Raw genomic sequence first — 23,650 nt, 5'->3', positions numbered from 1 at the left:
CAGGATGAGAAGGTGTGAAGTGGATGCAAGAGTATATAGAGTTGGGGAGTGGACTTTCTGACCACCACTTGGTGGTGATCAGAATCATGGACCCAAAATGAAATGGAGATATAGAAGAAGAGATGGAACGGAGGAAGTAGTTCGCTACAGGGAGGGGAGTGGAAAGGGTTACAAGAGGATGGAAAAAGGAGGAATATAAGAGGGAAGTGGAGGAACAATTGAGTAAGCTGGACTGGAGCAGATGGAGAAAAGCGTGTGTGCAAGATATTCACAGAAGAAATCTGCACTGCATTTGAGTTAGTATGTGCAGTGAAGAGAAGACCAAAGGGGGGTGCAGGGAACAGCATGGTGGAAAAAAGAGGTGAGAGGGGCTGTGGCACAAAGAGGGAAGAAAGCATACAGTGAGTGGATGAGGAACAGGGACGTGGAAGAAGTTGAGAGACGGAATGGAGAGAGTTATATGTTGAGAGGAAGGGAGATTGAAAAGATTAGTAAGAGAAAGCAAGAAGAGAGTGGATGAAGAATTTGGAAGGAATTTGAGTATAACTTGGAGGGAATGTGAGAAAATGTTCTGGAAAGAGGTAAACAGAGTTAGACAGGGTGCCAAAGAGGTTAGCTTGGGAATGAATGGTAAAAATGGTAGATTACTAGTGGAGAAGAGAGAAAAAGCAAGCAGATGACTGCTTTAACCCATGGATTGCACAATTACCTTTTTTTATCCTTATCCCCACCCCATGTACAAAAAAAACAAAAAGAAAAAGTTTTTTTTCAGTTCTAGATTTATTATAAACTTGAAGATAAACATCCAGGGCTTCTCATCTATTGAAAAAAAAATAAAAATCTCTTTCTCTCCGTCTTTCCATATGGCCACACGTAAGTTTAAGACATACGGAAGTAAGTGAAAAAATGGAAAATCAATCTTTTTTTTTTTTTTTTTTATTATTAACTTGGCAAGTTCAACATCCAGGGTATCATCTAGTGAAAAGAAAAAAATCTCTCTCTGTCCATCTTTAGCAGCAGCCATGCGTAACTTTGCGCAGAGGTCGAGTTGTTTACGGTGATGCACAGCCAGCACAGCCTGAGGTGTGGCTCGCAGCGTGACGCCCTCCCAGGCTGAGCTGTGGCTCGCCAACATGATCGCTCCCAGCCTGAGCTGACAGCTCGCAACATGACGCTTCTCAGCCTGAGCTGTGGCTCACAATCCACGGGTAAAGGAACTGTTGAAAAATAAAGCAATGCCAGTGTAAGTCACTGGGAAATGACGATGGAGGGATGTGAGAAGACAGGAAGAAATCAGTAGGATGGAAGTTAGTGGAAGCAATGAAGAAAGTCAAATTGGGGAAAAGCCCCAGGAATTGATGGAGGTGTGTGGTGAAATGTTGAAGCATGGGAGCGATAGTAGTAGAATGGACGCAGAAGATGCGCAGATTGGCCTGGGAGGAAGGTAGGAGTCCCAGGAGGATTGGATGTCAGGTATAATTTTTCCCCTGCACAAAGGAAAGGTGGAAAAAAAAAAAGTGTGTTAATAATCATAGGGGCATTTGTCTTCTTAATGTAACAGGAAGAGTATATGGCAGGATACTTATTATTGGGAGTTAGGGAAATAACAGAGGAATTAGTTGGAGAAGAACAGCCAAGGTTTTAGGATGGGAAGAGTTTGTATAGTTCTGATATTCATTCTTAGATCCTTAATTGGGAAAAGTTTCTAGGAAGGGAAAGAAGTTGTATGTGGCCTTCATGGATTTGGAGAAAGCATATGACAGGGTGGATAGACAAGGATTGTGGAAAGTATTGAAGAATATCTGGAGTGAGATTGGATGTTGTTGAATGCAGCAGTAAGAGTAGGCATGAGGGTACAAAAGCTGCAGTGAGTGTGGATGGTGAACTGAGTGAATTTTTCAATATTTGATGGCTGGATTGAAACTGGGATGCATCATGTCTCTATGGTTGTTCAATCTGTATAGGGATGGGGTAAATATAAATGAGAGATACAAGGTTGGGCAGTGGATGTTGAAATGGCCTTAATGAAAGAGGGCAGTGTTCTTCAAAACTCCCTTTACTGTTGTTTGCAGATGATACTGTGTTGTTAAGAAGATGAAGGGGAGCTGCAAGGCTTGGTGAATGAGTTTGGATGAGGTTGCAAGAAACGGAATCTAAAGGTGAATGTAGGGAAGAGTAAATTTATGGTCTTTGGGAAGAGAAATGAAGTCAGTGAATGTACAATGAGGTTGGATGAGGAAGAAATGGAAAATGTGTGAGTGCATTTAAGTACTTAAGTAGTGTGTGCAGTAAGGATGGAAGTTAGGAGGGATGAAGTGCTTGGATTGGTGAAGCAACAAGGAAGAGATAAGTTGCTGGTTCCTTGAAGGCAGTGATAAGTAAAACAGGAAGTGGAGAGTTGAAGTGAAAAAGTTACTACATTACAGTATTGTGATACCAACTCTAATGTATGGAAGTGAAGCTTGGACCTTGTTGGAGGGACAGAAGTCAAGTGGAGAGCAGTGAAAATGAGTTATTTGAGAGGAGCATTTGGAGTCACGTGAGGGAGACAGATTGACAAATGAGGAAGTGAAGGAGCATTGTGGTGTGGATGTGGATGTCATCTGAATGGCATTAGGAGAAACACCATGAGGTGGTTTGGCCATGTGGAAAAGGATGGAGAGTGAGAGACTGATGAGGAGAGTGTATGTGAGTGAGGGGAGGGGGAGGCCAAGGATGAGATGGAGGGGACTGGTGGAGAGGTATATGAGAGAGGGGGTGTAAGCTTGGAGCAGGGCAGTGAAATGGCAGGGGACCATGCGACATAGAGGTGATTTGTTTGTGGCCACTCCTTATGGGATTAAGGTATCTGGCAAATTATTATATATTTATATATATATACACACGTCTCCTAGCTTTTACGGTTTCGTTTTATGATATTTAGCCGTTTCCGAATCGCTCTTCTTTAGTATCAATTGTTCATTTACAACTGGGCTCCCCGTATTTACGACTGGTAATGCAGGAGAAATCCTGCGCTCACAGGCAGATCACCCTGAGAAATAGGTGGCATACCACTCCCCGCACATACAGTTTTCTCATGCGTTTCCACCAACCAAGCATCACTGTCCAGTCTCACTTGGCGTGCTCATTCAGCTTACAACCTCTGTGTGCCTGTGTGCATCAGTGCCTCCAGGATATTACTATTTTTCCTGTTTTTCTTACTGTACCCATATATTTCCTGTGTCATTGTTTATGCTATTTCCCTATTTGTCTGTTTGCAAATGTACATTCATATGTAGACAGATGCACCTACAATACATAAAACATCGTTATTCATGCACATTAGATCACTTGTATGTCTGGGTGGGGAGGAGATGCTGGTGGGGGGAGGTTGGGGAGGAGGAGTGTGGAGGGCTTCCCCACTCGCACTCCTCTTCCCTCGGCCTTTACCCTTTCCCTTTCCCTTACCCTTATGGCCTTGTGAAACATTAGGGGGCTGTGGGGATGAAGTCTGTGAATATTGGGCAGCATAAGATGTGCTGGGGAGTGGTTCCTCCTCACCTTCCCCCTCCATGACAACACCACGTGACTCTGCACACACCCTCACTCGCCCACATGTCTGGGTATATTCGGGAGCATAAGACGTGCTGGGGAGTGGTTCCTCCCCACCTTCCCCCTCCATCATAACCCCACGTGATTCAGGATGCACCCTCACTCGCCCACGTGATACTTCCCGCCGCCTCACACCTCCATGGGAGAGCGATGACTCACTCCCGCCACTCTCACTTTCAATACTCCTCCCTGCACTTTCCCTTTCACTTCCCACTCCCTCCATGCCACTTCCGACCTCCCCAAACAAAAGACTAGGCCCATACCTGCTCGTACGACGTGGTGTGTGCTTGGGGCCACGATGAGTGATTATTTCTCGGCCCTACCATGTGGCAGCACATCCCACTGCTCCGTCCTCGTCCTCGAAATCCGGCTCCACATCACGTTGGGGCTGCCGAGAGGTTGTGCAGGCTGGCCGTCTCTAGCAGCACGATAAGTCATGCAGCGCCCTTCCTGGGGGACGGGACTTCCTCATCACTGCTGCTGCTTTCCACCTCCTCTGGCTGCACATAATCCTTGTCCACAACCTCATCGTCCAGTGGGGAATCACTGTCGCCTGTAAAGGCATCCAGGGTGGCTTGGATTTCCTCCTCTGAGAGATCTTTATGCGCCATGTCTGAGCAGGACCATTCCTAACAGGTGAGTGACCGAGCCGAGGGTAAGCGTGGGTCGCGTGGGGTTGCCGAGTGTTCCCACCTGGTGGCAGGTAGAGGAAGGTTGAGCGACCCTACATACCAAAAATCCGGCACGAATTTTGTAAATTGTGCAAATTATGCACCTTGCAATTGCGCGATGTACCAGTACGTCGATGGGACTGGCAAATGCAAAATGGTGCAACGTACTCATACGTCGATGGGACGCTTTGGGTTAAACCCTTCATAGCTGCCAGCCTTGAACAACACTTTACTGTTTCGGTGTCAGTGACGTTGAGTTAGGGCGTCCTATAAAAAAATGTGAACAATTATGGGAAGGGAACGAAGGTCACTGGTGTGTTTACCCCAAGCAGTCAGGCGTTCTCTTCACTCTAGATATATTCGCCAATGTTTACATGCTTATGTTACATGTGCCCTAATTTTGAGTAAGTTTCTTTCAGCAACAAAACATAATTTACCACCCTCAAAATAGAAAAATATAGAAGACAAACTAGATGAATATGAACTGAATTGGTAAGGTCTTTAGGCTGTATGCTTACAGGAAAGATTATGGGTTTTACAATTTTAAGAGACGATACGGAACACAAATGTTTGCTAATCAGAAAAAAAAAAATTACTCTTTCATCACACATGTTCTCGTAAGTTAGAATTCAGTTCCCAATTCTTCATTTGGTATCGCTCTTCCCAATATATTTCAGACCGACTGAGCACTGTTATTTCTGCTCCTTAAAGTTAGTGTACATTTACTGCTCATTCTTTTGTTCGTTCTTATGTGTATGTGTGAAAGGGAGAGGACTGATACAAACAGTAATGTATTCCATTATCGCTTTCATAGCTGCTGGCCTTGAACAACGCCTTACTGTACCGGTGTCAGTGACGTTGAGTTAGGGTGAGCTATAAAAAACTGCGAGCAATTATGGGAAGGGAATGAAGGTCACTGGTGTGTTTACACGACCCTACTCCAACATCCCAAGCAGCCAAGGCGTTCACAGGTCACTTCATCCCAGATGTTTTCACCAATGTTAACATGCTAATGTAACACGCATCCTAATTTTATTATTTCATACATGAATCATAGCAAATCACAGGATGGGTTTAGGGGAAAAAATAATAATAGTAAAAGAAGCCAGGTGTGCCAGACCAGTCTTTTCACATATATAAGAAAAAGAAATTGATTTTAGAATTTTGAAAAAAATGGTCCCAAGGCCGACCACGGGAGGATGCAAATATCTGAACCCACAGCCACTGAGGGGGCTAAACATACGCTTTACTTTAAGCAGTAAAAGCACTTTACCACATAAGTTCTTCCTTATACAGTGCTCGTCAGAAGTATGGAGCGCCCTGTGTCCCTCCTGAGAAATAAACCTTTCAACATTGAAAAAACATATAAATAATGCATTTTATTTACCTTTAGTGCTTCGTAGGGTAACCTTTACGTTTCTTCACGGACCTGAGACGTCTTGGAAGTGAAAGGGCGAGGCTCCTGAGGTGCTGGAGCGGTATTTTGTCCCAGGAGTCACGAATGGTGGCTTCCACCTTAGGCAGAGAGCTCACGTCCTTCCCTTGGAGACTCTTCTTTACGAGGTACCAGAGGTTTTCAATCGGGTTGAGGTCTGGGCTATTTCCTGGCCAGTCTGTCATGAATGATACCTCGCAGTCACGAAGCCAATTGGTGACCGATTTGGCCTTGTGAGCAGGTGCACCGTCCTGCTGAAACACTCGTGCACCTGTTAGCTCGAAGGAGTCTGGTAAATGATCACACAGAAGCTCCAGGTAAACATCCTGATTCACTCTGAGGTTCTTGGGAAGTACAACAAGCTTCCCCAAACCCTTCCCTGAGAAACAACCCCATACCATGAGTGAATCAGGATGTTTAACTGTGCTTTCTACATACCGTGGGTCAAGTGGGTCACTACCTTTGCGTGCTCCTCTGTTACAGGTAACACTAAACGTTGCCTCATCAGACCACAACACTGACAACCATTGCTCCTCACCCCAGTTTAGATATTTATTAGCAAAGGCAAGCCTACGAATTCTCTGGCTGCTAGAGAGAAGAGGCTTTTTCACAGGCCTGTGACTTGTGTAACCAAGCTCATGCACCCTACGAGACACTGTTCTCACTGACACCTCACCAAACACTTCTGGGTTGCTCTCCTTAATTTTCCTTGCACTCACACGAGGATTAAACTCCACTGCACGTTTTAAAACATCAACAGACCTTGGGGAAGTTTTCCTAGGCCTACCAGACCTCGGTTTCTTTGTGGGAACTTCACCACTGTTTTCCTCCCGAAACCGCGCACACCAACGACGCACTGTCAATCGTGCCACACCAACCAATTCACTAATTTCCTTTGTCTGGTGGCCTGCCTCCTTTAGAGCAATGATCTGGGATATGATTTCACTCGATAGTTCACGGGTAGGTGCCATAACAAAGTTTTAAAGGCCAAAACACTGCGGGACACTCGGTAAAAAATGGCGCAATTTGAGAGGGACACTCGGCGGAGTTCCTCTCTCTCAGGCAGCCCGTGGGCGACTGAGGCGAGAACCAACCAGCGTGTCGGAAGGCCTCAGGCTACCGTGACGTCATGTTCGGAGCTCAAACTTGTGGCTCAATTTTTACCCCCCAAAATGGGTGATTCTTTTTGGGCCATAAGTACTGCGCGCCTGGCGGACAACGCTGAATACTTCTGACGAGTACTGTAGTCTGTTATATTTTTCAGATTATTTCTGGGTTGGTAGATACAGTAAACGCTTCTTGTTAAATCTGTTTCCCCATCGTTTTTAGCTGTTCTAGTATGACAACTCTTGTTTATTTCGTTAGCATGATGGTGGAAAGGATTGTTCTTCCCTAAGTGTTTAACTAAACCTGGCCTAACCAAGCTTATCTGTACCTAATAATCTAACCTAACCTAACCTCAAGTTGGGACGCTGGGAAACAATATCCACCTTTGAGCACATTGAGTTTCTTCCACTGTGCTGGAAACGATTGTTGGGGAAAGTGACAATAATAACAGGAAGGAAATTTATCAGCAAGAAAAAGTAATTTGCCAAACTGAAAGCTGTCAGAAAATTACAGAAACAAGCTGGAGGATTATGAATTGAATTGGTAAGGTCTTTTTGCTGCTTCAAGTGTACAATGAAAGACACAAGTATCTTCCCAAAGTCTGACGAATATAGGGTGGAGAAATCGAACCATTTGAAACACACACTAGTAGAAACAGGGTTTTCACTGTATTCCGCCTGCTGTAAATTTTCTTCAGACAGAACTGGGAAGCTAGCTGTGTCTTTCATTGCACATTTACCGGTAAATATATCAATCTAACTGTACTTGTGTTTTGTTTCCGCCAGATTAATCATGATTTCAGACTATTCAGGCACCTCTTCACATCACAGTCTGGATAATAGGGCTATCTCTGTATTTCCTTTCATATCGATTTTTGTATCATCGAGAGAGATATTTTCGTATTGTGGAATTTGTCCTATATTCATCACTTTCGTACCATTGAAATTTCGTGCTTCAGGTTTTCGTATTTTGAAGACTCACTGTATAGTGCTGAATCCTGTACTATTTACCAGTGTCACATCCAGCAGATTAAGTTGTTTCACACCTAATGCTTACAGTGCATCCTATAACTAACATGGGAGGATAAAGTTACAGTACTCACTCACAAATCCCCCAGCTGGCAAACTCAACCAACACAGAAACCATGTGGGTTAAAAAAAACAGTTTAGATGGGTCGGACACGCATTCCACATGCCTGAGCACCGCCATCCCCACCAGGTTCTTCCTGCAGCATGTCACAACCAAGGGAGATAGAAGAAAAGATATAAAGATCATACTGTATTTGGAAAACTCTGAAGAAATGCAACATCATACCAATGGTCTTGAAACCACTCTCTCTGACAGAAACTATGGTGAGCCCTCTGCAGCAAAGAAACCATTCCTCTTCAAGAATCTTGGAACCTGCCTAGAGAAGAACGTAGACAACGAAGGCACAACCAAAGCGGAGGTCTCCCAGCAAATCTGGACTTGACATGCAAAACATGTGGCAAAGTTTGTTGATCCAGACTTGATCTGCAGTCATACACATAGGCACTAAAGACCGAGAAACACACCATGTTAGTGAGTACAGCAGGCATTGTTTTCTGTAGTAGACGGAGAGTGTTACATATGTAAGTAAGTGTGCTGCTCTTGGGTGTCTGCCCTTTCCTCTCCATCCTTCTTTCCTTCCATTCTCTTCTGTCTTTCTTTCCTTCATTCTTTCCTTGTCCTTCTGCCTACGGGTGACTTAACACTCCCTCTTCTGTCTTTCTTTCCACTTCCTTCAGCCTGTGGGTGACTCTAAACTTAGTGACAAGCCAAATGGTTTCCTGAGCACCAGGAAACCATTTACTACGCTGGGTGGTAACCATATAACCAAATTTTGGCGCCTGGTGGTTTAGTGGGTAATTATTGCATTCCAATCGGATTGAGCCGGTGAAGGTTTATATTCAAGGGGTGGTTGGGGTTGATTGCTCATGTAATGCCACTCAGGGACGAGTGAGGCTGGTCACTCTCATCTTAAATGTCGGGACCAACTGCCTAGCCCTGGGCTCCTACGCTCCTCATGGGGCAATGTAGGATTGGATGATGGATGGATGGATGAACATACGTGTGTGTGGGGAGGGGGGGGGGGAGGTAGTAGAGATGGTGGTGAGTGGGTGGTAGAGGCAGTGATGTGTTAGTGGACTTGATGGTGGTGTGTGGGTAGGAGAGATGGTGACCTGTGAGTGGAAATGGTGTGTGGGAGGTGGAGATGGTGGTGTGTGGGTTGTAGCAATGGTGATCTGTGAGTTAACATGGTGTATGGGTGGTGATGGTAGTGTGTGAGTCGTGGAGATGTTTGTGTCTAGATGATAATGATGGTCTTGATGGAGGACGCAGTTGCATCTGGGTGGTGGCTGTAACTATATTACTTTCTTAAAGTTTTAAAGGAGTAAGCCAAACTGGTAACATCCAACTAAATTTTCCAGGTACTGTTTCATCACACATTTCTTAAAATTCATATGTTTTTGAAAAAAAAAAAAAAAAAAAAAAAAAAAAAAAAATAATAATAATAATAATAATTTCATTTTGCTGTTGCAAGTCTATTCAGGAGGCGTATTTTCACACCCCACTTTTATCAGCATCCTCATACTCATTTCAACCCTTATTCCCGATTAAAACAATGGGGTGGATAGGATCCAGCAACAGAGGAAGACAGCACACTAAAATGGAAGGACTATCAACAGCATGCCCAACAAAACGCACCAAACATCATTCAAGCTTTAAGAATCCTGGTTCCACCTCACAAGTATAACCACTTGCACACACTGTTTGCATTTTCTTTAAACAGCTGTTAGTGCCAACTTTAACTTATGGATGTGAGACTATGGTGTGGCATGAAAATGAATAGTCAAGAGTGAGAGCAGTGGAGATGGGACTGCTGAGGAATGTATGTGGAATACAGAGAGTGGATAGGATACGAAATAATGTATTTACCCAGTTGTGACATACAGGAAATGCGCTATGCTCGTGGGATCCTGTCTCTGTTTCTCAGTATGTCAAATTTTGCTTTGAACTCATTAAGTATTAAGACTGGACAATCTCTTTGTCCAGGCTATTCCACAGGTCTATGCATCTATAAGGAAAACTATATTTCTTGATATCCTTGAAGCAGCTTGGTTTCTTCAATTTCATTCCGTGTCCTCTTGTTACTCTTGTATCCCATGCAAACAGATCTTCTCTGTCAATTTTATCTACTTCCATCATGGCACTGAACACTGCAATCGTGTTGCCCCTCTCTCTCCTTTGCGCTAAGGAAGGCAAATCCAGCTTTTCCAGCCTCTCTCTGTGTGACAGATCTGCCAGGCTGGGGACCATCTTGGTTGCTGTTCTTTGTATTCTCTCAATCTTGTTTATATCTTTCATTTTGTGTGAGGACCACACTACTGCTGCATATTCTAACCTGGGGCAGATCATGACCGCTATCAATTTTTTCATCATCTCCTCATCCATGTAACGAAAAGCTACTCTTATGTTAGTCCAGAGTTTATACGTCTCTCTGTCTTGTTAACCCCTTAACCGCGGGGTGTCACTTTTGTGACGCTCGGGTGCAATGGATCATACCGCGCGGCATCACTTTTGCGATTCTGTGTTATTTTGAATTCACCTGGGCTTTCAAGTGCTTGCTTGTATCATCTGTCTGTACTGCCAGTGTCCAACAACAGTCAGTGCTGCTAATGTCATCTGTACTCCCATCCATTGTTGACAATTTAGCCATTTCTCCCCATTCTTGACTCCCATCCCTACCTCCCCTCCATTACCCTCTCCTCCCACCTGCCCCAGCTGTGCCACGCTAAGCAAATCTTGCCCGGCTTTTTCCACTCATTTCATCCATTGAAATGAACCCTATGCCCTATTCTTATACAAAATAATAAATATAAAAAAGAAAAAAGGTAATTGATAGTACCATACACCTGTAATTGGCTAATTATCACCTGGCAACACCCCACATGCACTCGTTACCTAATTTTCCGTTTATTTCCCCTTGAAATATACCGTTACACGCTGACGTTGTCAACCCTTGGCGGCCCCATATCCACCTCGTCATTCAGTTCAGTGTTGTCTATTGAGATGAAACCTTGTCGCACTCGCGCCCTTCCATTTCCGCCGCTTTTAAAGGGCCCAGTGACTCTACCGCTACTAAACCTTGTGTGGGAACGATTGAAGGACTAAGTGACTCTGCTGTGGAATGTGAACTGGCTAGTTTATCCATGATAATGGTGGACAGTGACTACAATCTTTCTGGTGAATCGTGTGATGAGCCAGTGGAGGAAATGGTGATAAACTCCCAGTACAAGCATTTCAGTGTGGCTCCAATGGAAAGGAGCCTTTAGTTACTGCAAATGACAGTGTATAACATAGTGTAAATAAAATAGAAATGCAAATAATGAAAATAAAATAGAAAACGTAAATAGAAATGTAAATAATTACTAATATAAGAATATGAGTACAAATACTTGGAGTAATAGTGAAAGTGAATGCACTGCTCTCTACGCTAGTTTACTGAACGAGAAAGTGAATGCCTGGAGTGAAAATAAACTACTATTACTGAAGGAAACTTATGGATAAATACTGTAGATACATATAAGTGTAATAAAGTAATAGGAATATACAGTGTGAGTGAGTTTATGAATAATAAATGACAGAACACCAGCAGGGAACGAGCGCAAGTGGGAAGCTCATACGTGTTCATAATGTACATTGCTTCTATCTATGTATCTCTTGCCAGACGCCATTATCCCGTAAGGGGTGGCCGTTTGACTTTGAGTTACTTGTTTCACGGAGAGGGGCACTAACCCTCCACCAACCCACTTGTTGACACGTAGGGAGCACGTATGGTTTGGTTATATGGTTACCACCCAGCGTTGTAAATGATTTCTTGGCTTACAGGAAACCATTTGGCTTGTCACTCAATGTAAAGCCACCTATAAAAGAAAGAAGCATTGCTTACAGTGTTTTTTATTTTTGGAGTATGGATACTAAACTACTTGAAAATCATAGAATAGTGTTTCTAGCGATAATATCAGTCTGTGGTAATCATATTACAGGGTGTCGGGAAGTGTAAAGTGGAGACTTTGTTACCCAACTTCAGAAGTCTCCACAAGTCCTATGGTAGTTGACGAAGGCTCAACAAACATCCCAGGAGAAAGCTGAAGGTATGTGCCATACGCATATACAATCATAATATTCTAGGACTAATAACTGATTTTTGGCAAATACACTCAATCTTTGAGTAACACGTTTTTGTTCTAACACGGTCAGCATATTGAGACAAGTCATGTCAACACGTGGAGAAACTCGAGCTCACGCGGGAAGTCAGCTGGCCTTGCGACTAAATTTGAAAGTAGCGCGCGATGACGTCACCCTCTAAACTCTGAGTACCTTTCCTGGGCACATATTTCCATTCTGTATGGGTATTTATCTCAATACCATACCCAGCCCCCTCAGCCATGCAGCCCTAGTGGGATTGGTTAGGTTAAGTTAGGTTAGGTTGAGAAAATTTTGCATGAGAATCACTGCGCATATTTTCGAGAAAAGCCTATGGTTAGTTATTAAACGACTGGGTGATCATTTTTCCTGGCTGAGAGTTCCCAGTGGTGAGATGAATATGCATACAGAATGGAAATATGCTTCCTGGGCACACTCAAGGCCGAATGGTTAGACAAAATTTGTGGGTTTCATAATTTCAGGGGATGAAATGGAATGAAAATGTATGCTAAGCAGAAAAAAAAAAAAAAAAAAAAAAAAAATACGTGTTCTCGTAAGTTAGGGTTCGGTTCCACATTCTTCATTCGATTTTATGCTTCCCAACACATTTCGGACCAACTGGGCATATGGTTATCTGTCCTTTCGCATGCCTCACCTAGCTCTTACACACTCATAATGGGTTTTGCAGTTTTAAAGGACGAAATGGAATTAAATTGTTTGCTAATTAGAGAAAAAGTTACTCTTTTATCCATGTGTTCTCGTAAGTTGGCGTTCAGTTCCTCATTCTTCGTTCGATTTCGTGCATCCCAATACATATCCAGCTGAGCATACGGTTATCAGTCCTTTCTCGCGCCTCACTCTACCCCATACTCATAATGGGTTTAACAGTTTTTGGAGACGTAATGAAACGAAAATGTCTGCTAATCAGGGGAAAAAAAAAAAATTCATCCATGTGTTCTCGTAAGTTAGTGTTCAGTTCCACATTTTTCGTTGATTTCATGCTTCCCAACATGTTTCAGACCGACTGAGCATACAGCTATCAAGTCCTTTCTCGCGTCTCACTGACTTTACCGCAGTTAAACAGGTTTTCCAGTTTTAGGGGACGAAACTGAACGAAATGTTTGTTAATCAGAAAAAAAAAAAAAACTTCCATCCATGTCCTCTCGTAAGTTAGCATTCAGTTCCACATTCTTCGCTCTTCTTCCTGATAGTCTTATATTTTTCGGATTACTTCTGGGTGGTAAATAAACGTTTCATGCTAATTCTGTTTCCCTGTTGTTTTTAGCTGTGTTCCACTGTGTCAACCCGTTTGACTCGTCAGGGTTACAGCGAAAGAGCCTGTCCTAAGTGTTTAACTATATTTGATCCAACCTAGCTTAAATACACCTAATAATTAAACCTAACCTAACCTAGCATCCAGTTGGGAAGTTGGGAGACGAAAACCAAGACAATCATAGGTACAGCTTAAGGAATGTGATGATAAAGAGTGGGAAATTTTTCAACAGGAAATGGTAATTTACCAACCTGAAAAAAAAAAAAACACAGAAAACAAACTGCAGGAATATGAACTGTATTGTTAAGGTCCATCTACAGCTTTAAGTAAAGCATATAACTACCAAAATGGCAAAAACAGAATGGCATGAATGAAAGCGCCATCATAACGATTTGGAAGGACCAGGAGAAGACAAAGATCGTGCGTAGGAAGTGATGCAAACCTGGCAGTTGTGAAAATTTATGTTGTCTTGAAGCTGACTGAGAAGCTTAGGCCTATAGGGCGTAATGTGGAGCGTCAGAGAAATTCTCACTCTTACTCCTTACCTCTTTACCCTGCGTAAATTACCCCCACTTATATGCATCATCAGATAAAACAGTGAAAGAGATCTAATTATTGTAATTAAAAACATCAGAGGAAGTCGGGCTGCGTACCCTTGAGTTGATATGTAGCTTCACGGCACTCTTTCCCTCACCCCTCACCCATAATGTCGTCAGAGTCCCGCCTTCTCGTATCATGTGACCTTCAGGAGAGAAGTTAGGCCGTATGGTTAGACTAATATTTATGGGTCTGGCAGTTTTAGGGGACGAAACAGAACGAAAATGTTTGCAAACCAAAAGAAATTACAGTACTCTTTCATCCATGTGTTCTCGTGTGTTATTGTTCCGTTTCATATTCTTCGTTCGTTATCACTTTTCCCAACACATTTCGGACTGACTGGGCAGTTTAGCCATATGCTTAGTCTGTCCATAATGTGTAGGGAAGTGCGATATCAAACTAAGAATGTGAAACCGAACACTAAGTCACAAGAACACAAGGATGAAAGTAATTTTTTCTGGTTAGCACAAATTTTTCGTTTTATTTCATCCCCTAAAACTGTCAGACCCATAAATTTTCATCTAACCATACGGCCTAAGGTCTCTGCTGAAGGCCACATGATACAAGGCAAAACTTTGACAACACTGGGGGTGAGGGGCGGGAGGAAAATACCGGGAAACTACTTACCAACAAATCCTACTTCTGTTTTTGTTAATGCAAGTTTTAATACCATTGATGTTTTTTATTAGAAGAGTTATATCTCTTTAAATGTGCTATATGATGGTTGGTGCAAGTGGGGGTAATTTAGGAGGGGTTAGGTTGTAAGAAGGGGTAAAAGTAAGTGTTATGGAAAGTTGCCAGAACACATTGTACCATTATACATGTAAACATATTGTCTGAGTGATGCGGATTTGAGTACCATGGTCCTTGTCCAGTCCATATTGCCCGTGGTACTTGAGGTTTGAGTGTATTTTTAAAAAGTCAGTCGGAGCGCGAACATCCCAGCGTGAGGTGCACGGACTGCCTCTGACATGCCCGCGGTTAAGGGGTTAATGTGTTTTTCAGGTGACAAACTATCCTGGACCAGCACTCCCAAATCTTTCTCTTCTCTCGCTTTTGTGATTCGTTCATTACCCATCAAATAATTCAGTGATGGTCTCTGTACTTTTACCCATTTCCAATATTTTACATTTTTTTGCGTTGAATTTTATTTCCCACATCTGGCTCCAATCATGTATCCTATTGGGATCCTCCTGCAGCACTGTACCAATATACCATCTTCCTCAACTTCTACTTTCATCAAGATCTTTGCATCATCAGCAAACACACTTGCATAACTGTTCATTCCATCTACCGTAACATTTACGTAAATCAGGAACATTACTGGCGCTAACACTAAGCCATGTGGGACTCCACATGTTACTTCCCTCCATCCAGACATCCTGTCCTTTATTTATGTCTTCATTTGTCTGTCTCTCAAAAAGTCTCTCACCCACTCAAGAGTTTCCCTTCAATCCTCTTCTATGTTCCAATTTCCACAATAGTTGCTTACGGGGTACCTTGTCAAAGGCCTTCTCCAAATCTAAATAGACACAATTCCCACAGCTGTCTCTCTTCTGTAGCATGTCAATTGCTCTTGAGTAAAAGCTCAACAAGCTGGAAACATATGACCTTCCACTTCTGAATCCTAACTGACTTTCAGCCAAAATATTCATCTCTTCCAGATATTTTATCCATCTATCTTTCAGGATTCTCTTGCACAATTTTGTGACCATGCTGGTCAGGGACACTGTTCTACAATTCAGGGATTCTTCCTTGTTTCCTTCCTTATAAATTGGTACCACATTGGCCTGGTACCACATTGGCTCTCTTCAATTCCCGAGGCACTTTCCCCTCTTCCAGAGAACAAACAATTAAACTGTGAACCTTATCTGCCAGTTGTTCTCTGCATTCATTCAGTATCCAAGTAGAGATTCCATCCAGTCCTGGGGCTTTCCTTCCATCTTGAATGTCCAGTAATTTATACACTTCCTGCACTTCCACTTTTATATCTTTTATCACTACATTTCTAGTCACTCCCTCCCCCTCCACAAAATCCCTTTCTTTAGTGAAAACCGATAGGAAACAATTGTTCATTATTTCAGCTTGCATTGCTGCATCTTTATAGACCTCTCCTTCTACTTTTAGTCTGGTGATTCCTTTCGTTTGTTTCAATTTGCCATTCACAAATCTATAACACAATTTTGGTTTTTCCTTACATTTGACAATTATACCTTTTTCAAAGTTCCTTTCTTCCTCTCTATGTATTCGTGTATATTCATTTCTGGTAATTTTATATTCTTCCTTTGTTCTGTTATTACCTCTCTTTCTCCAGTTGTTCCATGCCGTGTCCTTCTCTTTTTTGGTTATCATACACCTTCTATTAATCCACTCCTTTTTCCTGTCTTCTTCCCCACTTACTCTTGGCACATATTTTTTCACTCCCAAATCGTAGAGGTCTAGAAAGATATCACACTTCCTCTGTATCTCTCTTGTTTCTCTGGATTTTTTCCAATCCGCATTTTCAAAAAATTCTCAATCCTGTAAAGTTTGCTTTCCCAAAGTTGTACCTTCCCTGCCTATAAAGCTCCTCTCTTGGCACCACGTTCCCTATTATCATCTGGAACTCAATGACCACATGATCACTTTTTCCTACAAGACACAGATATTTCAAAGATTCAATTATGTCAGGATCTTTGGTTAGCAGTAAATCTAATATTGCTGATGTGTCATCACCTCATAATCATGTCTCTTCTTTGATCCACTGTGTCATTACATTATTCATTGCTATATTAAACAATATAGTGCCCCATGAATCCTCACTGCCTCCCGAGTCCCATTCCTCCCAGTTTACCTCTTTACAATTAAAATCACCCACTAGAATTATAATGTTGCTTTTCTCAATCACTTTCTGTAAATAGCTAACCATAGTCTGACAACATCCCCTGGTATTCATCATCATATCATCATTCCATGTTCTTATCTTTACCCCTCCATGGCCGCCGGCGTCACATGACGTTTAGCTGATCAATGGCCACAGGAGTTGTTTGAGCGCCGCGCTCAAACAACTGCAAAAATTTTTGGGAAGTGAACGAACGTTCTGAACGTCTTCACACTGACCTAAACTATACTCCCATACACCTTATCAAGCAGTTCAAAGCCTGCTGCTGTGATGAGCGCATTTTTGATTTTTTCGCTCCTAGCCATGCCTAAACAAGCACAACTACACCCATTATCTCGACCCAGGCAGAACATATCATCTTTGTCCTCTCTTGCAAATCACACACAACCACCTGCTTATGATTATGAAGTACTACTGGCACATACAAAAAAGACATGATAATAAGTGAAAAATACATTTGTCTTGGTATCTTTACCAATTTGCTCAGGTTTGTTGTAATGGTTTGGATCATTTGATGCAATGCAACTTGTAGAAATCTGTGAAAACCTTCGGGAAGTGAACGAAAATCTGGGACATGAGGCTGACCTTGACTTCAACCTCTCACATATCATCTGTCAGTTCACCACCTGCTGTCATGACGAGTGGATGTAAGATTTTTTCGCTCGTGGCCATGCCTAAAAACACATAGTTACACCCATTATCTCGACCCAGACAGAAAATACAATCTTCTTCCTCCCTTGCAAAACACATACAACCACCCTGTTTACAAGACAGCAATATATACTGTGAAAATAACAAGGTAAAATGATAAAGATGAACGTAAAATGATAGAGAAAGATGAACATGTTATTGCGGAAAAAATACGTTTTCCCCCGTCTGTAAACTTATTTATTTCTGCTTTGTATCTCTATTCGTAATAATCAGACTTCTGAAATTGCATTACAATTCTATTTTTAGCCATGCTCGTGGAGTGGGAGCTCGAAGTTGCGACTCAACCTCCACACTGCTAATCGGATCTGACCCTCCACTTTATGCTCCTGTGGCAGAGTCTAACCTTGGAGGATGTGCAGTTTTCTCATTTAGGACTGAAAATTCAACTCTTTTGCTCCCTTTACCAAGCATGGGCACAATGATAACTTTAAAAATAACTTGAAACTACCATAAACATATTTTATATTAAAAAGGTGCAAAAGTATTCATAACATTTTTTTTTTCCAGCCATTACTAATAGATTATGTACTGAAATCATTCGATATCATCATATCTCATATATGCACAACATTTCAGCACCATTAGTATTGTTTTGGGAGGTAAAAAAAAAAAAAACAACACCTGCCCAATTGCGCTGCGGCACGCTCCTGGGCAGCGATATCGGTTGCCGATATTTCTGCAACTTCCACGCTCCATTGCAAGCAATAAAATGCGTCTAGGAAGCTGGGATTTGCACTGCTAGGTGCATCTGAACTTTCTCTTCAATATGACAAGAAAAAAAAAAAAAAAAAAAAAAAAAATTCGAGGCTTCAAAAAATGGCCCCAGTGTCGGCCTGGTGTGCACAGAAAATTCCGGGCCTTCGGCCACGGAGGGCTTAAGGGGAACATATACTATTGCCATATCTCTCTTGCCATTCTCTCCTGTTTCTATTTTAATATACACGCAAACCTCAATTTCAGGGACTAAATGGGGAATCAACTTGTCCCTTACTTGAAAATGTTCATTGTTTTACCACATATAAAGACAATCTTCTTATGAAATGCAGTGATTGTTTAACTTTTCTTACTTATTTATATGACTATGAATATTATTTTACAGGTACTGTATAAAGAAACATATTAATGTGTATAACCTACACATTATGTATCACTTTTGAATGGTCTTGGCCGTTTGTCAGGTAGAATATGGAATCCCTTAAATGGAGGTCCCTTAAATTGAGGTATGAGCGTATATCACTTCAGCTCTACCCTCTCCCATTTCCACAGTATCCACGTTTGTTATTCTTCGCTGCTATCATCACTTCTCCTCATTTTTCTTTTCTGTCTCTTCACGGTTTGTTTTTACCATCTCCCACATGGATATCAATATCCTCTCTTAACTTGGTCTCTACAAAGCACATAACATCTGGTTCATGTACGCTCAAGAAATCGCTGAAATCTAACCTTGCCGATATTAAACCATGAACATCAGTATATGCCATTTTCAAACTTTTTTCATTGTTCTTTATTCTTTCTTCTCTCCCTCTCTCCATCGGTACCACTTCCTTAATTTCTGATCCAGAAGTCTTCACCAGAACACTGTCTTCTCTTCCTCCAGTCTCTGTTCATTTTTTGCCTTCGCTTCCTTTACTAGCTCCTTTATCTTAGCTCTTTCTTCCTCATTTGCATCTCTCCTTATTCAAACATTCTTCAACCCCTCTTTGTCTGATAATTCCCATGTTCTGTTGATGATTTCATTTACCATTACCTGGGAATTAAAACTTTACCTTAAATGGCCTCATCCCTCCTTCCTCGTACTATATCAACCTAAACACTTCTTCAATCTCTTCTTGAGCTTTGCTGTTACCCTCCAAAACTACTGATATTATCTCTTTAACTTTACTCAGTTCTTCTGTTTCTCTTTCTGATCTTACTGTCATATGTATTTCTTTTACTCCTGAAATTATTACACATTTTTTCTTATCTGTTACATCCCTGACTAAAGATTCTCTACTTCTCAGTACCCTACCCATTTCCTTCTCCACCTTTTCCTTACTCTGTCATTCTGTAATCTCTTTCATATTTACATTTCCTTCCTCTTGAATTTTCTTCCACCCTTTGTTTTGCTTCTTGATTTCCTTAATGTGCTAATCTTGCATCCTTGATTTTGATTCATACTCATCTAGTTTACTTTTCATCCTGTCCCTTTCTTCTTCCAACCTCTTATTTTCCCTCTTGAGATGTTTTATTTCATTTGAGGCAGATTCGTTACTCACTTTTAATTCTGTAACTTCTCTTTCTTGTTCATCACTGCATGTGCAAACTTTTTCCAATTTATTCTGCAGTACTTTGATCTCTTTCTCCTGCTCTAAGGTCCATTCCTGCAACTCTCTAATTACTGCCCATACCATTTTTAACTCCGGGACATTCCTCTCTGCTGTTTTCTCCACTCCTGCTATTCTTGTTTGGTTCAGCTTAGTACTTCCTTTACCCATATCTTCATCGGAGAAGCCCACAAATTCCCCTTCACCAGATGTAAACAATGAATGGTCCCTCTCCGCCATGATGCAGCCATATGGAAACTTTGTATTTCCACTGAATCTTGTACTCTTTCTGACCGAAACCTGCATTTTTTTGTTTTTTAATACTGTACTAATGTCCATCAGGACCACCATTCATGCACTCATTCACATAATCACAATAGGCTGGTCTCATTTTCGATGCTGACTGGGCGATTTTTTTCCCCACGATCCACAAGCAGCGTTGTCTCTGTTGGCGACCTGTGTGTGTGATTCGTGAAAGATGCAGAGTGAGGAAGTCAGAGGACACCAGAATCGAGAAGTGTGTGCTGAGATGGTATGGTCGTGTGGGGAGAATGGTAAACAAAAGTGTGGTGAAAAGGTATATCTGAGAAAATCTGAAGGAGGGAAGAAGCAAGGTAGGCCAAGAAAAAGGTGGAGGGATATGGTGGACCAGTGTGTGAGGAGGAGAGAGATGGTGAGGCTACGAGACTGATAAGATTGAGCTGGCTAGATGAATATTGTGTGAAGAAGTGCATGATCAGGGATTCAGCACCCCTTTTTAACATGACAGCATCCATATTGACTCTATCGGATACATTTATGTGAAGCTACAGAATGTGGTGAAAGTTTTTTGGCATATCAGATACAGCCGAGATTCCGGAAGCTTGAAAGATGAGTGAATGGAAGTGTGGTTCATTGAACCTTGGGCTGTCTGGACACTGCTACTCCTCACTCTGCCCTAGGGTAGGAAAGGAGATCCAGATGATGATGATGATGAATTCTTTAAACAGTAGATGAGACTCACATATGTTTGCCAGATATGTCACTACATCAACTAGCAGGTTGAGAAATGGGTACCACACCCTTGTCTCAAGCTCCCCAGTTCCTTCATCCATTTATTTTGGTCCTTCATCAACTCCAGCTTCCTCAACTTCCATATATAAAGCAACATTAATCTGTGTATCCAGCTCATCATCACACTTAAGGCAATATCCGTTTTGTTTGTCTGTTTGTTTCTTTTAATTACCGTAACCAACAGCGTGCCAGAAAACTGAATTTTTCAAACCTCTCACTGCTTCTCACCACCAGCAATGCCCACCAAAATTTTAAAGCGCAGACTGCCCAGTCAGTCTGTCACACACAGTAAGCAGTTTGGTGCAGGTGCATGCTAAGATTTCATGAAGTTTGTGTCCTTTGTTGCCACACCATGGCTTTAGCAGGACCTTAAGCTGCTTGCATGTGTGTACATGGTCTCCTCTCCCACCAAGCACACAAGGAACATCCTGTCCCTTGAGAAGTGAAAGATAATCAGGTGATTTACACTGTAACGCACTAGGAATTTCCTCTACACCCTTAACCACATGGGAAAAATCAGAATCTTTACAATACTATGGTACAGTATGATGATTACAGTACACTGCAGCTACTGTATTTCCCGGTGTATAGTGTGTTCAGGCACAAAATTTGCACCCTACTTTTCGAGAGAAAATTTAGAACACACCTATGGCCTAGGCCTAGCCTAACACGAACGTTTTTATTTTTATTTATTTATTTTTTTTTACGTGTCCGACTCCAGACAAAAGTTTCAAGGCCTATTCCCAAGTCCCAGTAGTCCTCCTTGGGGCCCAGTAGTCCTCCTACATCTCCACATGTCACCACTTCGGGGCCAACACCCACCATCCATACAAAATATATGCTAGGGCTGCAGCCTTGGTATTAGCAGTGTATTGGTATTAGCGGTTGCAAGATTTCCACCTACTTTACCACAATGTCATTGGATACTTGCTGTGCTGCTCTTAACAAGTTTATTTCTTTACAAATAATAGCACTCTAATTTCAGATGTACTGGGATCTGTGTTGTTTCTTGCTTTATCTTTGGGGAATCTAAAATCCCAGAGAAAAAAATGTCTAACCACTCAAAACAACCGCCATATGGCATTTGTTTTGGCCTGACACACCAGCTACCAAACTGCAGTGTTACCAAGGCTGGCGAAAATTCTGTTGTAACTCTGACATCATATTCTGCCATTCCTTTTGCCTAAAAGCAAATGAAATTGCTACTTCTTTACGGATATTCATGAACTTCATTATTTACGATATAACGGTATAGCAGTGTTGTGCTATAGTTTAGCATGTTTTAAAGCTGAGCTTAGCATTTCTGAAGTTTACTGTTTGGTAACACTGTCCATACAGGTGGCAGTAAACAATACATTTACAATGTCGTCTATAACGTGAAAACCAAAAGTACTGATGCCCCTACAGTACTTTGATAAAGATTGAAGAATTGTTCATTGTATGATAACATAATAATACAGGCCTGGTGTAAACACAGCCATGTGACCATGAAGGATAAAATATAGTACATAGGTAAGCTTTCATCAGTTTCAGGATGACATGGACACTTCTGGGTTTGACTGTGCCCCACTCCTTCCTTATTAAAATAGGGTGATTCATCGTATAATGCGCAGAACATACTTTGAGAGCATTTTTTTGGCTAAAAAAAATGCGCAATATGTGCTGGGAAATACAGTGGATATTTTACTGTAAAATACTGTACTGCACAGCACGTCTTTCATTTACTGCATTATTGCGTGTCTATTTTTTTCTGCACGAATCACTGGATGTACAGTATACTGTACTATAGAGTCTGGCCTCATTATGCGACAGGGTTGTGTCAAATGAAGCCCTGTTGCATAACAATTTGCCAGGTAATGAGGTCAATATACATGGGTTCAATGGGGTAACGATGGGTGACCTCAACTGCAAAGCCTTGGGGAAGAGGGGGGGGGGGAGACTGCCCTTAGTCCTATGGCTGTACGAGTTATCACCAAGGGTCCACCCTCTATGTTAAGGGACAGTTGGAGGTCCTGGATGATCGCTCCATCCAAAAAAATAGGGTAATACTTCACTTAGTATCACACACTGAACTATCTGTTTAGCACTTGTGCTGTTATTTGGCAATAGCAATGGTATTTGAGTAGCCTTTCATGTACAAAATAAAATGAATGGGCAGACAATCACAGCGAATGTAAACATTCGGCGCTCATCTTGCCTTGGTCAGCTGACTAGAGGCCTATCATGAGAAGGCTCTGTATGTACGGTTGACATGACTTCCGTGCCACAAGTTTCAGCATTTCACACACAAAAAGGTATCACTTCATTTCATATTCCCCACTCCACTACTTGTTAAGCAACTGCACTGTTATCTGGTGATAGCAATGGCATTTCAGTGGCCTATAATGCACAAAATAGAATGAAAGGCAGATGATCAGTAAATGTAAATGCTGGGTGGCCATCTTGCCTCAGTCAGCTGACTAGAGACCCATTATGGGGAGGCTCTGTATGTATGGTTGACATGATTTCCAAGTCACAGTTTCAATATTTCACACACAAAAAGGTATCACTCCATCTAATATTGAACACTGTTCTAGTTGCTACTCACTTGTACTGTTATCTGGCAATAACAATGGTGTTTCAGTAGCCTTTCATGCACAAAATAAAATGAATGGCAGACAATCACAGCCACTGTAAACATTGTGCAGCCATCTTGGCTTGCATATGTCACGGCATCTGCACAAGATTCTTGGAGGTGGCTGTCGAAAATATCTATCTATCTATCTATCTATTGCCAGACGCCTCAATCCCGTTTGGGGT

The 23,650-nt window shown here is 41.9% G+C and overlaps 1 protein-coding gene across 1 annotated transcript in view; it reads right to left on the bottom strand.

Moving 5' to 3' along the window:
- Positions 1-23,650, bottom strand: part of LOC145411056 (peptidyl-prolyl cis-trans isomerase FKBP4-like) — a 243,087-nt gene that overhangs the window by 5,603 nt on the left and 213,834 nt on the right. The gene's annotated exons all lie outside the window — the stretch shown is intronic.

This window comes from Coenobita brevimanus, chromosome 87, assembly GCF_032717465.1.
Source record: "Coenobita brevimanus isolate Jiangsu-jjx chromosome 87, ASM3271746v2, whole genome shotgun sequence".
Taxonomy (NCBI): Eukaryota; Metazoa; Arthropoda; class Malacostraca; order Decapoda; family Coenobitidae; genus Coenobita; species Coenobita brevimanus.
This window is presented reverse-complemented; position numbering and strand designations above follow the sequence as displayed.